We start from the raw sequence: 22,497 nt of genomic DNA, 5'->3' as shown, positions 1-22,497 counted from the left end.
CTCATGCATCCTTTTGTTCAGTTACCAAGATTCACCATATGAAATGGTGATAGATGAGCTCAGGCCAAAATATTCAGCTTAAGCCAGTTCATGCAGCCTCAGAGAGATGCGTGGCTTTACCCACCTTCCCATATCAGATGCAGCTTGTTGAAGGCACATGGAAGAATTTGACTCCTAGCTTTTGAACTTCAAAGAGATAGTGGCAAGATACTTATTTAACTGGGCTGGTTTTCTCCAACTGCAGCTATTTTGGAGTTAATCACCTCAGTTTCCTCTACTGTCAATGGAAAGAAACAGAACCCTTCAGGGTATCACCTTTATGTGAGCTGAACCCCACTTTTACAGAAGGACAGTTGACTCTGAAAATAAACAGACGCAACAGCAGCAAAATTCCTGCCATCTCAATGTCACTAGGAATTTTACTATTGATTTCAACATAAACTAATGTTCTAGGCAATTGTGGATACCCTTTAGTTATTTAGCACTATTTACAGCAGCACTTTGTCTTCTCTCCTTTTTCTAGCAGGAGTTAAAAGAAAAAAAAAGGAAAGGATGCTCATGCTTGAGTGCAGAAAATAGAAAATGGTTATTGTGCTAACCTCTCTGAAAAGCAAGATAGCATCCAGTGAAAACTATATTAGGTCAAATCCATTTATTTCATAACTCCAAAGAGGTCAATGGAATTGCAGCACAGATTAATTTGGTCCAGTGTTGAAAATTAAGTAAATTGAGCTAAATTCTGACCAAAGTATGTGCACTGAAGTAAGACTACGCATTTAACAGAGGAAAAAAATAAACTTACACCACACAGGATCAAGTCATGCTTCCTCTGGCAGTGTAAATCTCTTACCAAATAGAGTGGACCTACTCCTCTAATCTGGAGAAGCAAGATTTGGGTTTTTCTTTTTACAGAGTTACATATAAGAATGTGATCACATTAGGAATATTTTCTGTCATCACTTTTCCTTCAATTACAAAACAGAATACAGAGGTAGGGGATATTAAGAAACCACAGTATTGGACTGTATCCCAAAACAAGGATTATATTAAATGAAAAAGGAAATACAAGTTTGTTTCATGACTGTGGTGCTTCAGTTTTACTTAGATAACTCTAACAAAAGTGATCACTCGTGCCTCATTTACTCAAGTGCACATGCCGAACGTGGGATGGAAGATCTTAGTAGACTTCCAGGAAAAATGCAGAAAACACATGCTCCGTAATAAAAACAAAAACTGCTTTTATTATATGACTAATCTTATTCATTTAATATCAGTACAAGAATGGACTAAGATAACCTGTAGCTCCAAAACACAGGAATAGCCCCTTTCTTCACTCATTTCAGTGTATTGGACTTTCGTCTCTACAAAACCTGTTGCTCAGCTAGAAAGCAAACTTCCACCTAATATTATCTTGTGCGGGCTACAGCTAATGCTCTACACTTAGAAACTGCAAAACTACTTCCTTTATCATTAAATGTAACAGGGCTTATGAACATTCAAAATCCTGCAGGTATCCCTAGGAATTTGCATAATTGAAAATGCAAACTGGGATCCTGATAGCTATCCAGCCACCCAGCTCTTCTTGAATTCCATCGAACATGGTACTTACCTACTTTTGAGGAGATGTGGGCCCCAGTATCCCCCAAAATAATCCATCAATACTCACAGAAAGAGGATACTAATGTGTGTTTTTCAGGCTGAGCCCTGAATGAAAAATGTGGGAAAATCTTAAGGAAAAAGCTTCCTGCATGATGATACCAGTTTATCTTCAAGTATCATCTGCTTTTTAAATTTTCAGACACTAGAAGGACTAAAATATCACATAGATGTTACATTTTAAAAAAGGAAAGTCCTGGAAGTATCAGAAATAAATGGAGTTCCAGGGGCAAATTCTGCACCCTTTCAGTGGGAGCCAGCCTGAGGGAGTGGGCGTGGAGTCACGCTAATGGGTAACAAAGTCATTCAGTTCACTCCTAGACTGGTACTAATTTCATTATTACACTACACAGAAAAGTGTAAGTATTTACAAATAATTTCACAAATAAATTTTCTGAATTTACACATGAATAATTCAGCCCAACGTTAAATTTTGCTCTGGAAAAAGCATTTTTCAGTCGCTTACAAAAGCCCAGTCTTTAAAAAGAGGGTCCGATGCAAACATTGCCTCTGTATGTTCTGTTGATCTTACATGAGAATTGGTTTAACGTTAACAATATACGCCGCACAAAAACTCATATGTGCTGAACATTGCCAGGCTGCCAGTTTAATTTGAAATGACTTGACAGAAAATCTCTAGGCCACCGAATGCTATTATAAAGCCCTGTATTCTCATTAAAGGTCTGAGCCCTTTTTCTTCTCCCTGAGGGCAGACTCCTCGTGAGGCTGTCCCTCTGGCATAACATGTGATAGAGCTAATCTGTCTTCACTTGGACAGCATTGCGGATATGCAAACCCAGGTGGCACTAATAGGTTTACAGTAATAACTATGGAATTGGATACAGTATGTTACACTGTGAGAAATTCCCACAGATCAATTTTTGTGGTGAAGGTTAACCAACAGACATAGAGCCATAATATTATTTTTTCATGGGTCTGTTAACAATTTTATGGTTTTAAAATAAAAAAAGAAAGACTCTCCTATATTTGGACAGAATATAAATATTTAACTTTTCAAACATACAATACAATGTATGTGCATAAAAATGTTCTCTTGGAAAGACAGCTTCTGTTGTCAGTTATTCCAGCTCAAATCTGGAGGAATTCCATTAGCTTCAAAGAAAGATACCAGTATAAATGAGAGCAGAATATGCCCCAAAAATGTATTTAACATAATATCATGTCAAACCGGGGTTTTTTGTACATTTTAGTGGTACTTTTGTAACTTTATTATTGGAAATTACAATGAGAATAAAATTAGCTGCATAATTATAATGAATGCACTATACAATTGAAAATACCCTTGTTGTAGTACAGCATTATAGGCAGAGACATAAAATTGTGATCTGACCATTTGTGGTCATTAGAGATCCCATGGTACTCTTTGTAAGATTAGGGGTTTTAATCTCAGTGTGCTGGCCAAATTCCAGCATGGGTAATTACATTCTCTCTACCTAAATTCTCTGCATTTTACCCAAGGTGGTTGCATTTCCATGGTGTTCCTTGCACATCGATTTTAAAATTCTCTAATACCCGTTAGCAGGAAAGGTGTTATACAAGATGTGATATCCTTGGTACAATTAAGTTAGAGTACATGCATTCCAGAAAATAGAAAAAGCCATCTGTCAATCAACTACAACGTTTAATCTACCGATTAAAAACATCATTTCAGCTCAAGAGGCACTCCTGTATTGTGGTATGTTATAGTCTTTGCAGTCATAAATTCCATACCCACGTTAGCTACCACAGATGGAACATATTGCGAAGTTAAACACACAGCACTGGTGACTGAAGGGATGTATACAACCACACTGCAAATTCACCCAGCTTGTCAGTCCCCAAACAGCATTATTACCAGCTCAAGCCAAAGCATCTGTCTTGCTTGAGACTAACAAAGAGAACTCCTCGAAGGATTGTAATCATCTAGGGGAGGGAGTTCTGAAAATTAAAACAAAGCCAGACAAAAGAAATACACTTCTCAAGAGGCAGCCACCTGAGCATTTCAAAAGTAGGGTACTTGTCTACCTGCCAATAGGATGATGGGCAATTGCCTACCCAAGCAATTTATTTCTCCCTCAAATAATTCAGGTAGTGCCTCCTACTTCAACACCTACTCATCCTCACTTATAAGCAAAGACATATGGAAAGAGGGGCAATGTACTGTGCAGCACTGCAACATGGTTTTCCAGCCCAGAATGCCACCTCATGCATACATGTTGTGCTTCTGATTGTCAGCCATTTTGGTTCATCTTTCACAAAAAGAAATGGACTGGAAACAAAATAACACAGCATCACAAGAAAAAGCAGTCATGAAAAACACTTCCTAACCTTCCCTTCACCAGCATCTCTTTGCCACGTTTTTGACAAAGTCAGCTTTTCCAGTAAAAGGCTTGATATTCCTCAAGCACATAATGAAATCATTAAAGTGGATTTGAGTTTCATACACTTAATTCATCTACTAAGGAGTAAAAAAGCCTTTCAGGCTTGTTCTAATCACTGATTCAGTAAGTCATGGGCCTGGTCCAGAGATGCTCACTCTAGTAAAATGGCACCTTCATTTGGACTGAGACTGTTGCCCTCAGACTAGACATGTACAATTCAACATAAGTAATGTCTCAGAGTCCAGCCTGGTGAAACCAGACTTTTATATATATATATATATATATAAAGTGGTTATAGACAAATCACTTGTGTTGTGCGGCGCCATGTGCAATGATTGTCACTAAGTGCAGCTGGAAACAGGAAATCACTGATTTTCAATTGATATTTAAGAAGGAAATCGTTTACTATTTATTGTTATTAGGCAGACACAGTTGTACTGAATTAGTGCAAAATGATCTGATAAATGAAAAAATCCTGTCATTAATCAAGGTAATATTAAGTGAATTTAACTGCATACTTTAAACAGTTCTTCTCATTTGTTCAAGCCTTCCACATCAATCCACACAGTCCACTTACACAAGATACAGTTTACTGCTAAGATTAATGTTGTTTTCTGTATTTACAAAAAGTCTCATGTGTGGGCACTCAATCAGAAAAAGGCTTTATACAGCGGTTTCTGCTAAAAGGTTGTTTGACAGCTGATACCATGCAACTGCCACAGCCAACCCTTTTTCTCACTAGAGAAAAGTGGAGGTATTTCAGACACAACATCTGATAACAATTTCAATAGATTGTCTTTTTGATTTTGAATCTTCAGATTACCATACTGTATCAGTATGATTTTTGTGGGTTCATATTCAACCTGTATATGGCTAACCGAGATATCACGACCAGTGTAGTGTCCAAGTTCAAGAGAATATCATCCCCTTCAGATCGCCCATAATTCAAAGCTTTCAGACCTGACTCCATATGCAGGCAATGAAGAGAAGTTAAATTAGGGTTGTGCAACTTAAACACTCCAAGACTGTATTCCCATTTATGTTTTGCATTGCACAGACACATTAAGATCTGATCTGACCCTAGACAAAGTAGGCATCTCTGTGAGGTATCCAGCTGGAATACAGTCACCCTTTGATCCCTGACTTGCCAATAAGGATGGAAAGATACCTCAAAAGCATCACTCCAATTGCTTCAGATATAAATCAAGTCTGGAGATGCAAATCTCTTGATGAAGTAAGCCAAATCCAAGACAAAAATCTCCCTGGGCTCATATCCTGAACACATCAAAACATGAATGAAATCAGAAATAAACTATTATTCCTATTGAGTATGAAGAAATGAGACACAGAAATGGTGACTCGTCCAAAACCCCACGAGACACCTAAGGAAGAGCAGGAATGGTTCTCAGTTCTGTTGAGCTCTGGTCTGGTGTCTTATTTTTAAGATGCCTTCTTACCACATGTGCTTGCAAAGATGCAGGATCCTTGATGTCTTGTTGATCTAGGGCTTCAATTTTAGCAACACCTTCAAGCAACAGAGGAAAAACATATTTTCCATCAAGAATTTTAAACAAAAGAATTTCAGTAGGAGATTTTTCCTACTTTACTTCTGAGGAAAAGGCCTGGCTGGATGTTCCAGATTCTCAGAAAGGTCTGACTGAGTTTAAAGCCAACAAATAAATTGGTTAATTAATGAATTGGCAGCTCCTGAAATGGCTGCCACATTTTCAGTTAGCCACATCCAAACCCAGACTTTTATCTCAGTTGTTCTTCCCCCTTCAGTGAAATTTCAAATTACCTGTTCCTACAATATCACAACATCAACATCTGAATTTCCTTTACCTCAAACAGTTCTCTCTTCTCAAAACTGATATCTAATCTCCTGTATTACACAGACTCTTGAAACTACACCTTATGCAGCTTTATTCTTCACCAACTCGTCTTCACCTCTCCATCTTTTCTCTATCCCCAGACACCGTAGTCATCATTTTCCCAGTTAGGCAACCCACTAATCTCTGGGCATTTCCCAGTACAAATCACAATGCTAAAATCACTGCTCTGCTTTGTTCTGTACCCACTTATCTTCCTTTACAACTCCCTTCCCTCCCTCTATCATATCTGTCAAACAGTGCAAGTTACCTAACATCTCCTCCCTCCTTACAAGCTATCTCTAAAACGCCCCACGTGAAGCCTCCTCCCATTCTCATCTTTCTGCTCCCCTCTTTTAGGTTTTACTCTTTCTTTTGTTATTCACCAAGTTATTTTTCTCCTCATTTGTCATTCACTTGCAGTGCATTTCCCCCCCAAAGCATCTTAATCACAATGCTATAGAGAGATTTTTAAATTTCTGTTAATAAGAAAGACGAATATTCAACCTGTGCATTTCACACAGCTCAATACCTATTGTCTCGTTCATCCAAGCCTATTGTAGGCTCAATGGGGCAGTAGCATTTTCTCCTTGTATATCTGTATAGTACCAAGTACTCTCCTGGAGCTCAGCAAATAATAAAGCAGTTGTGTATCTTAAAGGAAAGAGATAACGCAGTAATAATGACCACACACATATGCAGTAACTTTTCTCCAGATGGATCCCAAAGCACTCTATACCATTTGCCAATTAACAGTACAAAATGAAGTATTTACATAGGATCATTTCACCCACGAACAATGGCATAATGCCAGCCATGCCTTAATTGCATGGAGTTACACAATACAAATTTAAGACAGGAAGTGAAGACTCACGTCATATTTCCAGGGAGAATTAAGGCTGGTGTATTATAATTACCAGAACTGGTTGTAAAATGCAAATAAATTCTTAAAAAAAACATATATTTTTGCCAGAATTTTGGAAACATCCAAACCATTTTTATCTGGTCAATGAAGAGAACAGTTAAACACACCCCAAACTCTGTACACTTTCAAAGATTGCTGCAATTTAGGAAAAACAAAATGCAAAAACCAGTGTACTCCTGAATAGTTTTAATAATACTCAAAACTGGAAACTAACCAGGACCTGAGCCCTCTTCAACAATTGTTGTAGGATTTTACTCCTCATTAACTGGGACTTCAGATGGCCAGAAATATCATGTTGTAGAAATATAAAAAAAGCAATTTAACTCTGCATTCACATATCCAGATTCAAATTATAACTTAAATGAATTATAGTAATAAAAGTTGAAGTAATTCCTGCTCATTTTGTTCTGCACATCAACAAATTCACAGGCAAGTTTACCACTAATATTTAAACAGAAGTTCCGTAAGCAAAAGAACGCTTAGCTCTCAAAAGACTTAATTGGGTCAAGTCCTGGCATTGGTCAAGTCATTCAGAATGTTTTCACTAACTTTAATGTAGTCAGAGTTTCACCCACAGTCCATGGGATGGAGGACTGAATAATGAAAAAATATTTTGAATAAATTATTCACTGACTGCTCATAAATTATGAATAATTTATTTGGAGAAGAGCATTCAACCATACATAAAGCTGGTCAAAGAGGGGCAAATGTGTTTCTGAGTCATTTATTCAACAATTAATGGAAAAAAACTATTCACAAATGTCATTCAAACAGCTCTAGACTACAGTAACTTGGTTTCCAATTGAGTCAGTATGTCTTTTAGAAAAGTGCCAGGTTTTCATGCACACTAAGATTTATTTCGTTATTTAAGATCCTCTTGTTTCTGTTTTTCCCTTTACCATAGCAAAATAACCTCTTTTTCCAGTACCACCGCCACTGTTGCAGGCCTCGCCTGCTTTGACTGCAAGCCCAGTATGCAACTGCAGTTCTGGGCTTTAAATAATCTCTCCCTTCGCCAAGAAGCCTGAAGCAAAGAAAAATGAGCATATATACGTTTGAACTTCCGAATACGTACTAGGTGGGGAGCAGAGAGGAAATCCACCTCAGAACAACAGCATGAGTCAGAGGAAACGCAAAAGAGGTGAGACAGAGTAAGTACCCGCGCTCCTCCAAAGCCCCTCTTCCACCCACATCCACGCTTGGACCCGTGTGCCTGGAGGGACCTGGGAGCACCAGGGCACAGCCTGAGCAAATTTCCATTCTCAAGCCACAACGTGATTCATCGCAACCACTGGCCAACTAGGTTGCTGTTGAAAAGAAATCCTGGCATTTGGTGTAATTATGCTTTCTTAACTATATCGATGTTAAATGCAGGAAATTCATTTTGTTATCATTGTTTTTCCAATATGCATTTAAAATGTAGCGTTGTGAACACTGGCTGGTGTTACAGCCTCAATGGGATTTTCTCAGTGCATTAAGCACAGCATAATGGAGTGCACTCATCTTTCAACAACTTGACACTTTCTTTTTTTCCAATGCAACTTAAACAATAAAGGTCAAATTTAAAGACACAGCAAGACAAACAGCTCTGCTTTACTTTTTTTTTTTAAGTTATTCGCTAGCATTTAGTGAGGATTTCCAGGGTACTATAAACCATTGAGGTTAAACAGAAATGAACTGCTAAATAGAATTTACCTGAAAAGGAGGGAGAGGTGGAAGAAGGGCTGTACGCTGCTCTGACAAATATAGAATCAGTCCTCTTCGTATGCAAGGTGTACAGAAATCAGTGACATATTTGTTGTGTTCTGAGTAAGAACAAAGGCAAAGTGAAGTGAAAAAACGCAGAAAAGGTCAGAGCACAAGGCTGTACAATAAGTATTCTAAAGCAAAAAAAAAAAAGCCAGTATTTTTCATCCAGATCTGCTTTAAAATAATGGTACCTAGAACTAGGTATAATATTTTCTTAATTTAGAATTTTATAATACAATCTGATTTGGCATCTAGAATATATAATCATCATCAGAATGTAGATACTATAATCCTTGTGACAACATCTATTCTACCTACTCTTTTTGTTGCTATTTTGGCTTGATTCTAAGCAATTTTACCCCACCAAGTATTACTTTTATTAATAAGGGCTAAGTATAGCTGAGTACTGCTTAGCAAAATCTCATTTACCTGAATAACTAACTCCCTAGCAATGATGAATACACACAGTAATGTGCATGCTTTCATCTCCACATAATATACATCCATTAACACCCACTGTGCAATATAAGTTATCAAAGAGCTATGTGCCCTGTATCAATTGAAAGAGATTTATTTAGCAGACCATGGTTTTATAGGTTAGCACTTTTTGAATCCTTGGACTGCTTGTTGGCCTGTACCAGAGGAGCAAGGTCTGGAGCTGGAGAGAATCCCAGGTAAAAAGTGGGTGGTGTGGCTTACAGAGCAAGTCACTCCTGCAGTGGCATCTATCCATCTGAGTCACACCTGAAGCCTCACAGTGCCAAGGACAAGATACCGCTGGAGGTGCTGCCTTTTGGAGGAGGTGTACAGCCCGGCGTTAACCTACATGAAACCAGCAGAAGGATGAGGAACGAAAGGCGGCATTCAGGGAACCCACCCATCACTGAACAGCCCTGGAGCTTAGCACAGGCTTGGCAGGATCTCCAATCATCTGACCTCACAGATTAGCAAGATGGGAGAAGGGAGGAGATGGAAGGCGTTTGTAGGGGAGATGAAAGAGCAACTGAATCCTGACAAAAACAACCTTCCTGAGACCCCTGTGTCTAATGTCAGCAGTTAGTTTGTATTTTCATATTTAATTTGGACACTGCTGGACCAAAGTCTCCCAGGCACAACCTGTCACCACGCTGGTTTCAACAGTGTTAAAGTGGGATACATTTGTCCTGTTGATTACATTTTAAATTGCCATCATCTCCTCTTTAAGCTTGTAGCATTGCACTAAGATTTCTTCTTCAGGATTTATTTCAAGCATCAGCCTTGCCACACATTCAAGCTACTGACCATTTAACCACTCAACCCCGTGAAAGAAAAGAAGCCTTTTTCTTTTTCCCTCCCCTCCCTAGCAGATCAATGTTCAGGTCTCATCCATTCCCTATTTAAATGACCCCTCTATAAATACCCTGTTAACCAATACTTACCACACTGGTGCAGAGTCTGAAAAGTAAATTTGAAAAGAGGTGATTTCAGCCCTCATAAACAACTAACCAGGAAATGCTTCGGGAACAGCAGGCAGGTAGGATTCATTAGCTGTAGCAGGGCTACAAAAGCCATTCACAACACCCTTGTTGACACTGCTTTACTTCTTCAGGACTCTGCTTGCTAATAAACTGCAAAAGGATTAACCAAGGAATTTCACCGAAATTGCCACGGAATTTATAACCTTACTCTTGCTGCCCTGATGCAGTCAAGTTCCCATACAAATCTATTTGGAATACACAACATTTATTCCTAAAACAGAGGAAAGGGGCAGAAGTCAGACTGAATTAATGGCAACCAACAAGGTGATAACAAGGCATTGAATCCAAAATTACAAAGGAATAATGGAAATTAATATCTAAATAAGCAAAATAAATCATCCCTCCCAGATCACAAATTCCTGATGCTACCTTGCCCTTCTAAGAAGAGAGCAGGATGGCATAGCTACCAATCGGTAGGTAAGGTACCAAAATGTTTCTGGAATAGCAGTTTTGATATAATGACAGCTGCTGCAGCCTTCTACATTCAAGTAGTGGAGTAAAACCAGCTTTGCTAAAATACAGTTTGTATTTATCCTTCCATGGTAATGTTTTAAAACTACTTCCAAAAGAAGGCAGATGCAGGAGCAATGGCTCTAACCAGGGTACCTTGCCAGAACTGAACAGAGAAGAACCTTTGCAATAGGTGGGCATGTCCTGTAAACTGCAAGTGCCGGCGATGAGCCTTAGTCCCCAAGTTTCAGAGGGTTCCCCCTTTTTAGACTAGGTGTCATTCAGCAAATCATTGCAGTAATGCTAGGGCTTTTTGTAAAAGTCATCTACACATGAAGAGTTTGCCTGTGTGAGGAGGCCAGGACTGGGCTCCTCTTTATATCCTCTGTTCCTGCTTCAAGCAAGCATTCTAGTACATGATCCTACTACATTACACACCTCATTAAAAAAAAAAAAAAAAAAAAACCAACCAAAAAACCACTCCGTTTCATTTTGCTTCCATGAGCAATTTACATTTCATTTGTGATTTTTAAGCAGAAAACCCTTGGCACCGATTTTACAGATGACATAGTGAAAAGGTTGGGGGTTTTTGTTGGTTTTTTTTTCCTCTTAAAGAAAATAGGATTAGAGGTAGAGGCTTTTATATTCTACCACTTCTGAGACATATGTTCTGCTCTCCCACCAGTTATGAAGTGATTACTGGAGTGGCACAAACAGATTTTTTTTAACAAAGTGAAGGTGTGATTTTCTCAGGTTCTGTGAGAACAGGCACACTTATTTTTACCAACCCAATCTGTTTTCCAGTAGTTTAATGTCCGCAGGGTTTATAAGGCTATCTTCAGTGTTGGATTCAATGCAGCTTGCCAGGTGCTACCTGAGTATGGAATTTTAAAGAAAAAGACACAGAGAAAGCAGAAATTATACAAGACTCAAAGTAATTTGGAAGCTGATTTAAATATACAAAAAGATTGACCTTTTTTGCCACTTGCCCATATATGGTTCTCTAAAGCTTGAAGGCCCTCATATCATACTCACTTCGTTCTAGAAACCCCACAGACGATCTATCCCTAAATAATTTACCTATATAGCCTGACTTTTAAAAGTACTATTTTTACTCCACAAAAAGGAATTTGATCTTATAAACACTTACTGCCAGGAACAGCGATTCCTGGGTGGAAACGGGACTCGATTTCTTGCACCTTGCCGATTTGAGCTGCCCTAAAATGTTACCAAAGGAAGAAGTGAAGAGATCTGATTTGATATCAGTTCACACCCATTTTTAAGGTATATAAAAACTGAGACAAGCAGATTTACCTGCAAGGCAGTGTAGAGAAAGGGTTCACACCTGAATTGGACTGCTCACCTATTCCAGATTCTCAGCCAAAAATCTATAAATACACCAACAGAAGACAACGCTCCTCCAAGCTAAATTTTGGTCTGTTACAGTGGGACAAATTTAGAATAACCACTTCAAATGCAGTGAAGTTACTCAGGACCAGAGGAAGTGAGAGCAAAATTTGGCAAGGACTGTACAGGGAAGTAGTCAGTTAACATTTAATCCTTGGTGAAAATCCTCAGGTCTAGTGTCTGTACAAAGAATTTACACTGGTCTAAAAAACAGTTTATCTGAAAATCCCTTCATGGATGTATTTCAAACTACTGATGTATCAGTAATTTAGCCTGTAATTTAGTTATACAAGCTAAAGTGTAGATTTCCAGCCTGGTTGAAATGTATACATTTCAGCTCCTGCAAAGTTTTGAAGCAATTTTAAGTATCGTACTTCTGAAAAAAAATGCCTGTTTTTAAATCACTGAGAGTTTACAGGTAGACAAAAAGTCTTACACAGGACAATATGCCTTAAATATGTTTGTTCTCAATGGCTTTACTTTGTCAGTGCTATCGAGACATGGGGTTTGTAGGGTAGCTTGTTGACGCAGGACGGTTCAGCCCTCTTAAGATTTTTTCCAAGAAGAGTCTTCATCCTTACCTCTACGCTGAGGGATCGGACAGTGAGGTCAAAGTCATTAGTCCCTGACAAAAGCCTTAGCAGGCCCCACCAAGCACACTCGGTAGGATTTTTTGTTGTCATTGCTTCTTATTTTGGAGGAACAGTACCTCCTCCTTCCAAACTGGGATTTTCAGTGCAACATCATAGGAGTTAATTTGGCCACACTCACAGGAACAGCAAGATCGTGTATTTAGCAGCAGAAGTGGTGGAGACCCTTTGGTACAGGGGTACAGGTTTCGGACTCCTTTGAAATGCAGCTTTCATGAAATCAGGAGTTTAACTGTCAAGCTGAAAGGAAAATGCAGACTGGGAAAAAATCTACACATTGAAACTTAGAGAAGAGATAATCCTTTTGTAGGAAGTATCTACAGATAGCCTTGGTCATTTCACCTGTAGACCTCTTACAATGCCAAAGGCCCTTCTGACTTCAAAGTTATTCTTAGAGCTTTGTTTTTCCCTGCTTGCCTGTTACAGTATTTCCTGCTACTGAAACAGCTCCTCAGTGATGGAATCAGTGATGTTTCACTCTTTATTTTTTTCACATAAGCTCCCCATCCCCTCTTATCCCATTGCTTTCTTCCCTGTTGGCTTTACCAGATTTGTATCAGACAAAGCTATGAACAAATAAACATTCCCTTTTTTAAATTTACTATATATACTGTATTACCCTGTAACTATACGATGGCAATCTCAAGCATCTTGCATGAATTATAACAAGTTATTTTTATTTATTTTTACTATCTGCTTATTACCATCATTAAAAAAAAAACACAATAAAAATTAAAGTGCAATAATCTATGGCAATGTAAAATGTTAAGTATCTGCTTTAGATCCACAGAGGCAAGGAAATTAAAAGAGGCTTAAACTCTGAGCTAATGCTTCATCCCTAATTCATTCTCTTGTGCCAGTATATTGAAGTCTCAGCACAATGAATCTGTGAAAGGCCACATTAATGTGTTGTGGAACTGGTGTACAATAAGTTGATAGGAAATTTAATGTAACTCTGATCAGAGACTGGCCAGAGATTGCAGTGATGAGTAATACCAGGCAAAGAATTTACATTTTAATTCAGGCTTTCCTTGAATTTTTGGCTTTAATTCATACTCCAAATACTTTTGGGAAAGAAGGCTTCTGCTGAGGCATCCTATACAAGGCAATGAATGTCTGACAGCAGTTAGTACTTTGTGATTTAATTGCCTTGGTATTTCTTAAAAATAAGAGGTCATATGTCACCAAGCAACATCAGTGTCTGAACCTCCTCTCTTAAAGACTACTAAAAATTATTAAGTCCCATTTACATCAGGAGGAGCATACTAGTCCTAACATTGCAGAGTATGTTTGTACTGACAAAGAGCTCCTAAGATCTCATAATCCTATATTCTAACGAAGCAAATATATCTTACATAGTCTTAACATTAAATCAAACAGAAAGTCATGCTCTGCAATAGATTTTTTTCAAGAAGAAAAGCTTGCTTTTCAAAGTTCTTTCTGACCCAGGTTTGCTCTTTAGGTTTGCTATGAAATGAAACAAGATTTTAAAGAGTGGAGATTCAGAAAAATTCAGAACCAGTGTAATCTTTCCACTGTAAATATCCATGCTGAAATGACAAAGGAAAGTAGAAGGTGTATGCAAAATCACTGCAAATAAATTGCTACATGTGCTGTATCTCGTAGAACTGCTGAACAGTTTTTATTACATTTTTGTTCATTGGAGATTGCTATAGAGATCTCTGCATTGCAAGTAGCCACACCATTTCAGTGCTTTGCTGTTTCAGAAGAGCAGATTTTCTTGATTAATAACAAAAGGTTTTGTTGGGATCAGAGCTGTTTCCCACCATCTCTATGCAAACCCGGCAACACAAACTGTGTACATTAGCATTTCAAGGAGCCTCCTATTAATGATGGCAAGAAAAGCTCCTCTCGGTGGGTAAAATCCATTTTGTCCTCTCTTGTGACATCTGTTCTAACTTTTAAAGCCAGAAAGGAAACTAGATAATGCCAGAGAGTCTTTTGATTTACTGTATTGGCACTTGTGATGATGCTTCAGACTATAAAAGCATGTAACCCTAGTGGACATACATGACTGTGTAAATGTGAACATCTGCATATTCCCACAACATAGAGAGAATTGAAGAAGTAATTCCAAAGTTCTTTGTTAAACTTTTAACTAGGTTTTTTTTCCAGATTTCATAATTATGCTTTCAATTACTTCTATACCGTACAAAATTCAACATTTTTGATTGTAATTTTATGTAAATGTTTACTGCTACATATGTTTTTTGAATTAATTTTATTTCCCGAAAGCTTTTCTTTATTTCACGTTTTTTTGTAAATAAAGACATTTAAGCAGATAGAGTTGGAGAAACCGAAATATGATTAAAAAAATAAAATGCCAAACAGTGTAGGAGGAGAAAGTAAACTAAACCCTGCAGATTTCTTACCTCTTTACACCATCTGTGCAGTATTGCTCTTAGGCCTTTTACATTGGTCATCCTGGGAACAAAGCTGAAGGCAGATTCCAGCAGTTTTTCCATTCACTATTCATTCAGAGGTTCATCAGCTCCATATGGATCCAGCCAACTGCTGTGTTAAATCAGAGCCTTTTCCCAGAATTGACATGGTAATGAAGTCATGGTATTGCTCACAGAAAAGGCCTCCATAGGTATTTTCCTCTCTAACAAATCCAGCCTTTTCACCCCATTCACTCCCTAAAATTATCTCATAACGTTACAACATCTGTGAACTGGGTTTTTGCCTTTTAATGTCTAGCATGTTTTATTACATGACTATGCATTACATACTGGTTAACAAGATTCCTACACAACCAAGGAAATAAAATAAACTCGCAGTCTTCTCTTTCCAGCTCAGATTGTTTCATCCCCATTTAATTTATATCTGCTATATTTATTTCTCTCCAAATAGAGCTGTCCAAAGTAGTGATGTACAAGATGAACTTCAATTTTTCTGATTTCTATCAGAAAGTGGTTTTAGAAATATTCCAGGATGAAAAATTGTTTAACCACAGAATGGTAAATCCATCAGTACAAGAGATTGCTGAAGAGAAACTGTGTTAATGGCAACTATGTTGTAACAGTTTCTCTTCAGTTCATCAGATGTATGGATCTGAACTTTGCTTTAATGGCAATGGTTGGATATTTGTTAATGAATAAATATGAGAAAGTTTCTTTCTGTAATACACTATCTGCAATGAATATGTAGGTACTGCCTTGATATGACTTTATTGGAAAACTATGTCTTTCTCATAACAACAACATACTTGAACAAATATGATCTCTAAAACCAGGTATCATTATAGATGCGTATGTCCAAGGTTAGCTATATACTGACTAAAGAGAAGAGAATAGATAGTTACTTACAGTAAGTGTAGGTTTTTGAGATGGTTTGTCAATATGTATCCCACTTCTGGCCTGCATGTATCCCAACACTTTATTTCGTATGAGTCAACACTGTGCCCTGGTAGACTCCAGCATTTTGGACTGGAAAGCAGAAAGATATGGCACACACAATCCCCCTCTTGCACCCTAGAACAGCATCCATCCAACTCTGTAACTTGGAGGGAAGCAGTATGGCTCAGGATCAGAGTCACAGTGGATTTATGGGGCAAGTGACTAAAGAGTCTTCTTAGAGAAACTGTCTGTGGTATCCCTCTCAAATCTTGAGTACTCTTCAGAGTCCTGGACCCTGCATCTCAGGATGGACGTAGCACAGTTATTGCATGTCCAGAGAATGGCAGCGAAAACAATCCAACGAGTAGAGCAGTTGCCTTAAGAAGGAATGAGCGACTGAAAAAGACTAGGGCTCGGATTTGGAGAGAAGGTAGCTGAGAGGGAATATAAGTAAGGTTTATAGAATCACAAAGGTGGTAGAAAAGCTGAAAGCAGAACTCTTCAATAACTTTTGCAATGCTAGAACTAGGGGTCACTTGATGAAACCAGTAGGAGGTTGATTTAAAAGAGATAAAAGTACTTCTTTACACAGCACGTAGTGAACATCTGGAACTTGCTGATGCAGAAGGCTGTGGAGGGAGACTGCACCTGTAGGATCACAAAAAAAAAGTGAGATAACTTGATGGACCAAGAGTCCATAAGCAGATACTGAAAGGGCTAAGCAGGGCTACACACCAACATTCCTAACAAAACTCTTCTGGTTGCTAGGGAAATCAAGGGGAATGGACTGCAGAAAGTGGCCAGGCTATTATGGCCTTCCTAAATAACATCTCCTGTTTCTGCTTTTGGAGATGGAACACCTGGGCAGCTGGACATTGGTCTGACAGAGACAGTGCCATTCCCAATTGTTCCTGTGAATGTCACTCAGCCATCACTCAGATCCTAGAGCTGTGTTCCTTCTACTTCAACAATGACTACAGGGCTGCTGTTCCAAAACTGGCATCAAACATGGACCTGCTATTCAAAGTAAAGCTGTCTAAAAGTAGATGGAGCATAAGACCATGTCATAGAGAATCAGGAACAGCTTTGAAGCAGAAACTGTGAGCTTTCTTATTCTCATCCAACAGAAATATTTCATAGTGGCTCCAGTAACAGAAGACACACTTGTACTAGTGAGCAACAGTTTATGGTTGTCTTATGGGGGTGCTCCAACTGGGTATGAGACAACTGCCTGGGAGATATGGAGCCACATATAGTCACTGATACCTCAACTAGGTGACAGTTATACTGTATACTGTGCTGGATCAGTTCCTGGGAAAAAGTGTTCTTGTCTGTGCTTAGTGCAGAAAGGTGTACCATCATGATTCTCGAGACGTATTTGTTACTCAATTGGAAAAGGAGCAACAAAAAATACTGGTCGGACACATGTGCTTCTTATGGGTGAATTAACTCAGAAGTACCCATTATTAGTCAGACTAGCCAAACAAACACGTCTTTAATCCTGACATCTTTAAGTCTGCCATATTTAAGGATACGAAGGTCCAAGTCTGAGGATATTCCCTCTATACTTTTATTTCTGGAGGGCTAGACAGCTGTAAGGCACAGTGACAGCTCCACCAGCACAGTTATTCCAAAATATTACCCTGGGTGCATTCAAACCTGTCCTGGGATGCATGACAACAGTCCCATGAAGAATAAAGGAGCACCTGATGTGCATGTACAACATCCTTAATATACTGATGGCAATTTGGGGAAAAAAAATCTTTTTGTTTGTACAGAAATAGAATTGCAAGAAGAAATAACATCTGCAAAGAAGCATTATGAAGAAAAAAACTATGGAACTTCTATTGTAGATTATGCAAAAGAATACCCTTCCCGCAATGACTTTGTTTTACCTATCCATGAGTCAGCGTCAGCCCACTCCATTGGTCCGCACTTTAGTTTTCAAGTTAACTGGAGTTTCTACCACCTAACATAAAGTTAACTGTTCAAGCAGGACATACAGAGCAAAGACAAATACCACACTACCTACGGGCCTCTCTGGTCCCTCTGAATTCAGACAGGACCCCATCCTGTGAAGTGATACTGGGCCTTGACGCAACAACTGCTGCAGCAAAAATGTGGAACTGAGAGCAAAGCCCTGGCAAGTTTCAAGTCCTGGTTAGTAAGTGCTGCTGAGGCAGGCTGCTGTGGCAGGCTCGCACATCAAATGGATGGTTTCTACCAAGGTTTTCTGCATGCCCTCTGGCACCAGGCAGTTATGAAGAGGAAATGTGATTAGCATCCTCAAGAAATCACACATGCTGTCTCTGCAGCGCAGAATGTCTCCTCCTCTCCAGGCAGTAGAGTTTCCAAGTTGGATAAAATCAAGCTCTCCTGCATAGCAAAGAGCTGAGATGTCGACTCACCCCTCGAAGAGCAGGGGGAGGGGAGACAAATCCTCAGTGCTGGTGAGGAATATGCACTTGCTCAAGTCTCTGAGGGCAGATGATAAAGAAGTTGGGCATTCTCTGTGTCTGGGACACCTACTGACAACTGATCTCATCCTTTCTTGGAAAAAGCTTTTTAACTATTCAGTGCACTTTAGAACTCTTATTCCCAACTCAGGCAGGATAGCTGTTTAAATGCAGCCTGGGGCATGGATGTATGGCATTGTGTTGCAATTGCTTCCCCAATATTTGCAAAGGGATTGCTTATCTATTATCTAGGTATTATGCATCTCCCCTGCTTGCTTCTTCCTACAGGCTACTATGAAGAACAATGCAATCATGCTTGAAAGTCTTTTAACCCAGTATACAAACATTTACCTCCGTGAACAGCTCACACAGTTATTTACAAAGTCACTACACCTAAGACTATGATGTAGCATCTCCCTGTCTGCCACCTAGCTATAAACCCTTGGACATGTATGCCAAAGGTAATGCTGATCGAGGGAAAAGACCGCTGGTTTGAAATGGGATGCTGGCACCTCCTCAGCACAGTGTTTATTCTTTGCTCAGCCGTGCTCGAATGTAGCACTGCTCTAATCGTGAGAGGGTGAGGAACTAAAAGGTAACTGTCTTCTCAGCCAACCAGACCTATACTTGCAGGTGGAAACCTCTATTCCAGCTCTGTCTTGCATTCCTGTAACAGTGCTTTCACTGCAGCTTCGGTACTCGGGCTATGGGCTGTTTGATTTAGTGACACTACACAAGAAAGGAAAAAAATTCCCTTCCCCTTCTCCCACGAGTTAGAGACACTTTGCTCCTCTATTACACTTACTAGAGTTGTAATGAATGAAAACAAATGAAAACATCACTTTGGTTGGAATCAGACTCACAGGAGTTTGTACAGGAAGGCAGAATCCTTTACAGCCTTGCTCAGTGCATCCCACCCTGGGTGAAACGGCATCTACTTCACATCTACTCAGGGATTTGGTCCAGCAAGTTAATCAGTTAATTCCAGTTTTACTAATGAGTTGGAAAAGAATCACCATTATGAAGAACAGTTTTGCTAGCCCCACAGAAGAGGACATGAACTAACAGACACAGAGGCTAGAACATTTTCCCAGCTAGAAGTAGCTGCAGTTTGAGGCCCAAAAGCACAAAGTATGGAGGAGACTATGCTGCTGTTACCAGCGAAGGAATGAGGAAAGACACTGCGGAGTCTTCAGTCTTGAAAAATTTCCTAAGTATAAACACTCAATTTACAGAATGTAAAACATCATATAAATCACATGGGTAAATTCTGGACCGCAACAAGATAAAAACATTGAAATTTTTTTTCCTCCACATCTCACAGAGGGTTCAATTCTGCTCTAATGAAACCAGCAGAAATCTGCCTTTGTCTTTCAAAGGGCGGACACATTCTTTTACTCTCCCCTCAAAGAGTCCTTCGACTTTTCACCTCCCTTGCTTTTAGTCCACCTTTCAACAACAGTCACTTAGTGATTCTTGGAAATCAACAGCATTTCTATTTTTTATCTCACTTCTTTTAATCTTTCCTGCCTACCACTGGTGGGGTTTGGTTGTTTTTTTTCATTTCTAGACAAGTGTTTTCAGCTTCCCTTCATCTGTTCCATTCTGGAATTGCTGTCCTTGCCACTACTTCACATTCTTGCTTTCCACGTGACACTTGTGTTTAGGTACACTTCATCCACATCGTTTCCAATCAAATTACTACCTGCAGCTTTTGTTTGCATTGACCAACAGCTCCCTAACATTTGCTGCCTCTATATTTAATCCATCACAAGCCACAGGAGACCTACTTTTCCTGCGCTTGTCCAGCCCTTGAAATGAAGATTGGAGGTAACTTGTAGAATTATAATCAACTGATACATAAATCAATACAGAAATTTAGCTCAATTAATGACCACCTACACTTTCCAAACTAAAAAAAACCCAAAGTAGTAACATATTTCACTGGTTACTTCAGTGTCTTTTTTGGCCCTCCATAAGAGCACAAACAGTTCAGATAAGCATTAGTGCACAGAAAAAGAACACATCCATAAAATAAGGTACTCATTAACAGAAAATTTCAGCATCCAGATTCCTTACCAATATGCCAAGAAAATTGAGATGAAGGACTGGCAGGAATTTCAGGCCTGCTGTATATATTCTTTTGTAATTTCTTTAAAGATGAGGTGGGAGAAAATATGCTTAGCTGTTTGTAAGACTCTTTAGAAAGAAGTAAAGTTTGCTTTGAAGTTCACAAACTGGCAAATACTTTAGCTTCTGGCTGTTACATTGAACTGCTTGTTAAGTGCATCAGGAACAATCTGTTGCACTATTAATGTAGGAGGTCTATATAGCTGCGCTACTAATGATGCTGTTAAGAGAAGAGAGGGTGCTTCCTTCATAAGATCTGATCCTGCCGTAATTCTCAGGTTGGCAGGTTATGCATCAGTCTGGAACTCGCAGCTGGATCAGGTACTGAGCCCCTACTTTCTCTTCTCTATAGATTGTTTACATCCTTTGCAACTTACTTAATTTCATGTCACCTTAGAAACCTTAGTTGGTCTCCAGCTGATCACCCAGCTAACAGTCAGAGGTGTGTCAACAAGAAGATACTTGAGTTCACTCGCATGTAGCTGATTTAGCCACGTTAACCGCAAGCATAGCAGAGCCCAGGTACCTGTGCCAGGGCTGCTTACTAACGGCAGCAATACCAGAAGAAGATAACTAGACAAAAAATTCCAAATAAGCAAAACGTTTGAGAAACAGCAGGGTGTCACATGGCACAGGAGTGGGTGCACAGTTGGGTATGCACTGGCCCATCTGCAGACCAATGTAACAGATCTTCGGTTCAGTTCAGCACCTTCTCTGTGTGCTGGGTGCACAGGCCATTCCAGAAAGGCATCATATAGCAAACAAATGACATGTAGGGTGGAAATTAGCTTCTGGAATAAGAAACAATTTTACTGTCTATCTGTAGGTGTCAATTTGGAAGTTAGTTGTCAACGACTACAGAGCCATTCAACTGACTCAAAAGTAGACATGTACATTTGAGCAGTTGATTAGACACTCCCTGGAGACTCCTCTGCATGTACTCATTAGATGTCCACTGACATGACAATTGTTGTCATCTGAGGTGCAAGAGGGCATCCAAGATATCCACGAGGGCTGGCAAGGATGGCATACCATGTATGGGACTTTACCAATATGGAGCGGCAGCTGGAGTCCAGATGGGAGACTTCAGCACTTCAAGTAGTGCTGGATTCCTACACATCAGGAACTAAATCAAGCCTCTGAATGTTGGTGTCTTAATCTGCGGGGTGAATTCCATGCTTACTTACAATAAACCTGCACAAAAATATGTAAGAAGATCTTAGGGTGCATCTCTCTAAGTTTCATGGGACACAGTAGACCTCTGAGAGACAGCAGGAGTCACCATAGTTTGGGTGGTTTGAGGGGGGATGAATGTCCATTGCACAATTAGCCTTTATAATTGTTTCATATTTTCAAGGGTTACTTAGTAGAAAACAGACTGGAAATACCTTTTTAAAAGAATCTGGAAAGCCTACACACTTTGAGAAGCACACAAACACAAGGAGTCAACACATTTATGTGAAGTGTCTCATCTGAACTCCAAAAACATTGCTTCTGAACAAGTAAACCTGGAAGACTCCATTATAGTCATTTGGACTTCCTGAGAGCCTGAAATACAAAAACATATGTCCTACCACTGACAAAGAGACACCCGGTGTGGTTGCATTGCAGGGGATGCTGCTGCAGAAGGTCTTGCAGACATAAGCTGCAAACCACATTTGCTGGGCTGTAAAGCCTACAACCCTGCCAGAGATATTCAGAAGTAAAGGCAGCCTTTGAACTCTATGTTATATGCAGCAGGTTGTTGCTGATGAGCCTCAAATGGGAAAGCACTGACAGACCAGGCAGCTTCTTTTCTAGCTAGCCAGGTACCTCAGCTGCTTTGGGTCAAGAGAGATCCCCAGTTCTGTTTCTCACTGGAATTGACTCCTCACAATTAAGGCTAGTCTTTCATTTGACGTTTACTCAGTTTACTGCCTCTCTGCATTCTGCACTGTCCACATCTGGCA

At 39.4% G+C, this 22,497-nt stretch overlaps 1 long non-coding RNA gene across 13 annotated transcripts in view; it reads right to left on the bottom strand.

Moving 5' to 3' along the window:
* Window positions 1–22,497, bottom strand: part of LOC142054378 (uncharacterized) — a 94,849-nt gene that overhangs the window by 56,573 nt on the left and 15,779 nt on the right. For 4 of the 13 annotated variants that reach the window (XR_012659507.1, XR_012659508.1, XR_012659504.1 and 1 more), the window contains exons 4-12: window positions 15,933–16,610; window positions 14,997–15,138; window positions 11,697–12,835; window positions 11,335–11,420; window positions 10,065–10,307; window positions 9,279–9,401; window positions 8,526–8,635; window positions 6,438–6,559; window positions 2,024–5,562 (exon numbers count right to left, since the gene is read on the bottom strand). This is a non-coding gene — a long non-coding RNA (uncharacterized LOC142054378). Of the gene's footprint in view, window positions 1–2,023; window positions 5,563–6,437; window positions 6,560–8,525; window positions 8,636–9,278; window positions 9,402–10,064; window positions 10,308–11,334; window positions 11,421–11,696; window positions 12,836–14,996; window positions 15,156–15,932; window positions 16,611–22,497 lie in introns of those variants that run through there. The other 9 variants (XR_012659506.1, XR_012659509.1, XR_012659503.1 and 6 more) reach the window with 8 other exon arrangements.

The sequence above is a fragment of the Phalacrocorax aristotelis genome, chromosome 3, assembly GCF_949628215.1.
Source record: "Phalacrocorax aristotelis chromosome 3, bGulAri2.1, whole genome shotgun sequence".
Taxonomy (NCBI): Eukaryota; Metazoa; Chordata; class Aves; order Suliformes; family Phalacrocoracidae; genus Phalacrocorax; species Phalacrocorax aristotelis.
The sequence above is the reverse complement of the archived record's forward strand: the minus strand, read 5'-3'. Positions and strand labels throughout refer to the sequence as shown.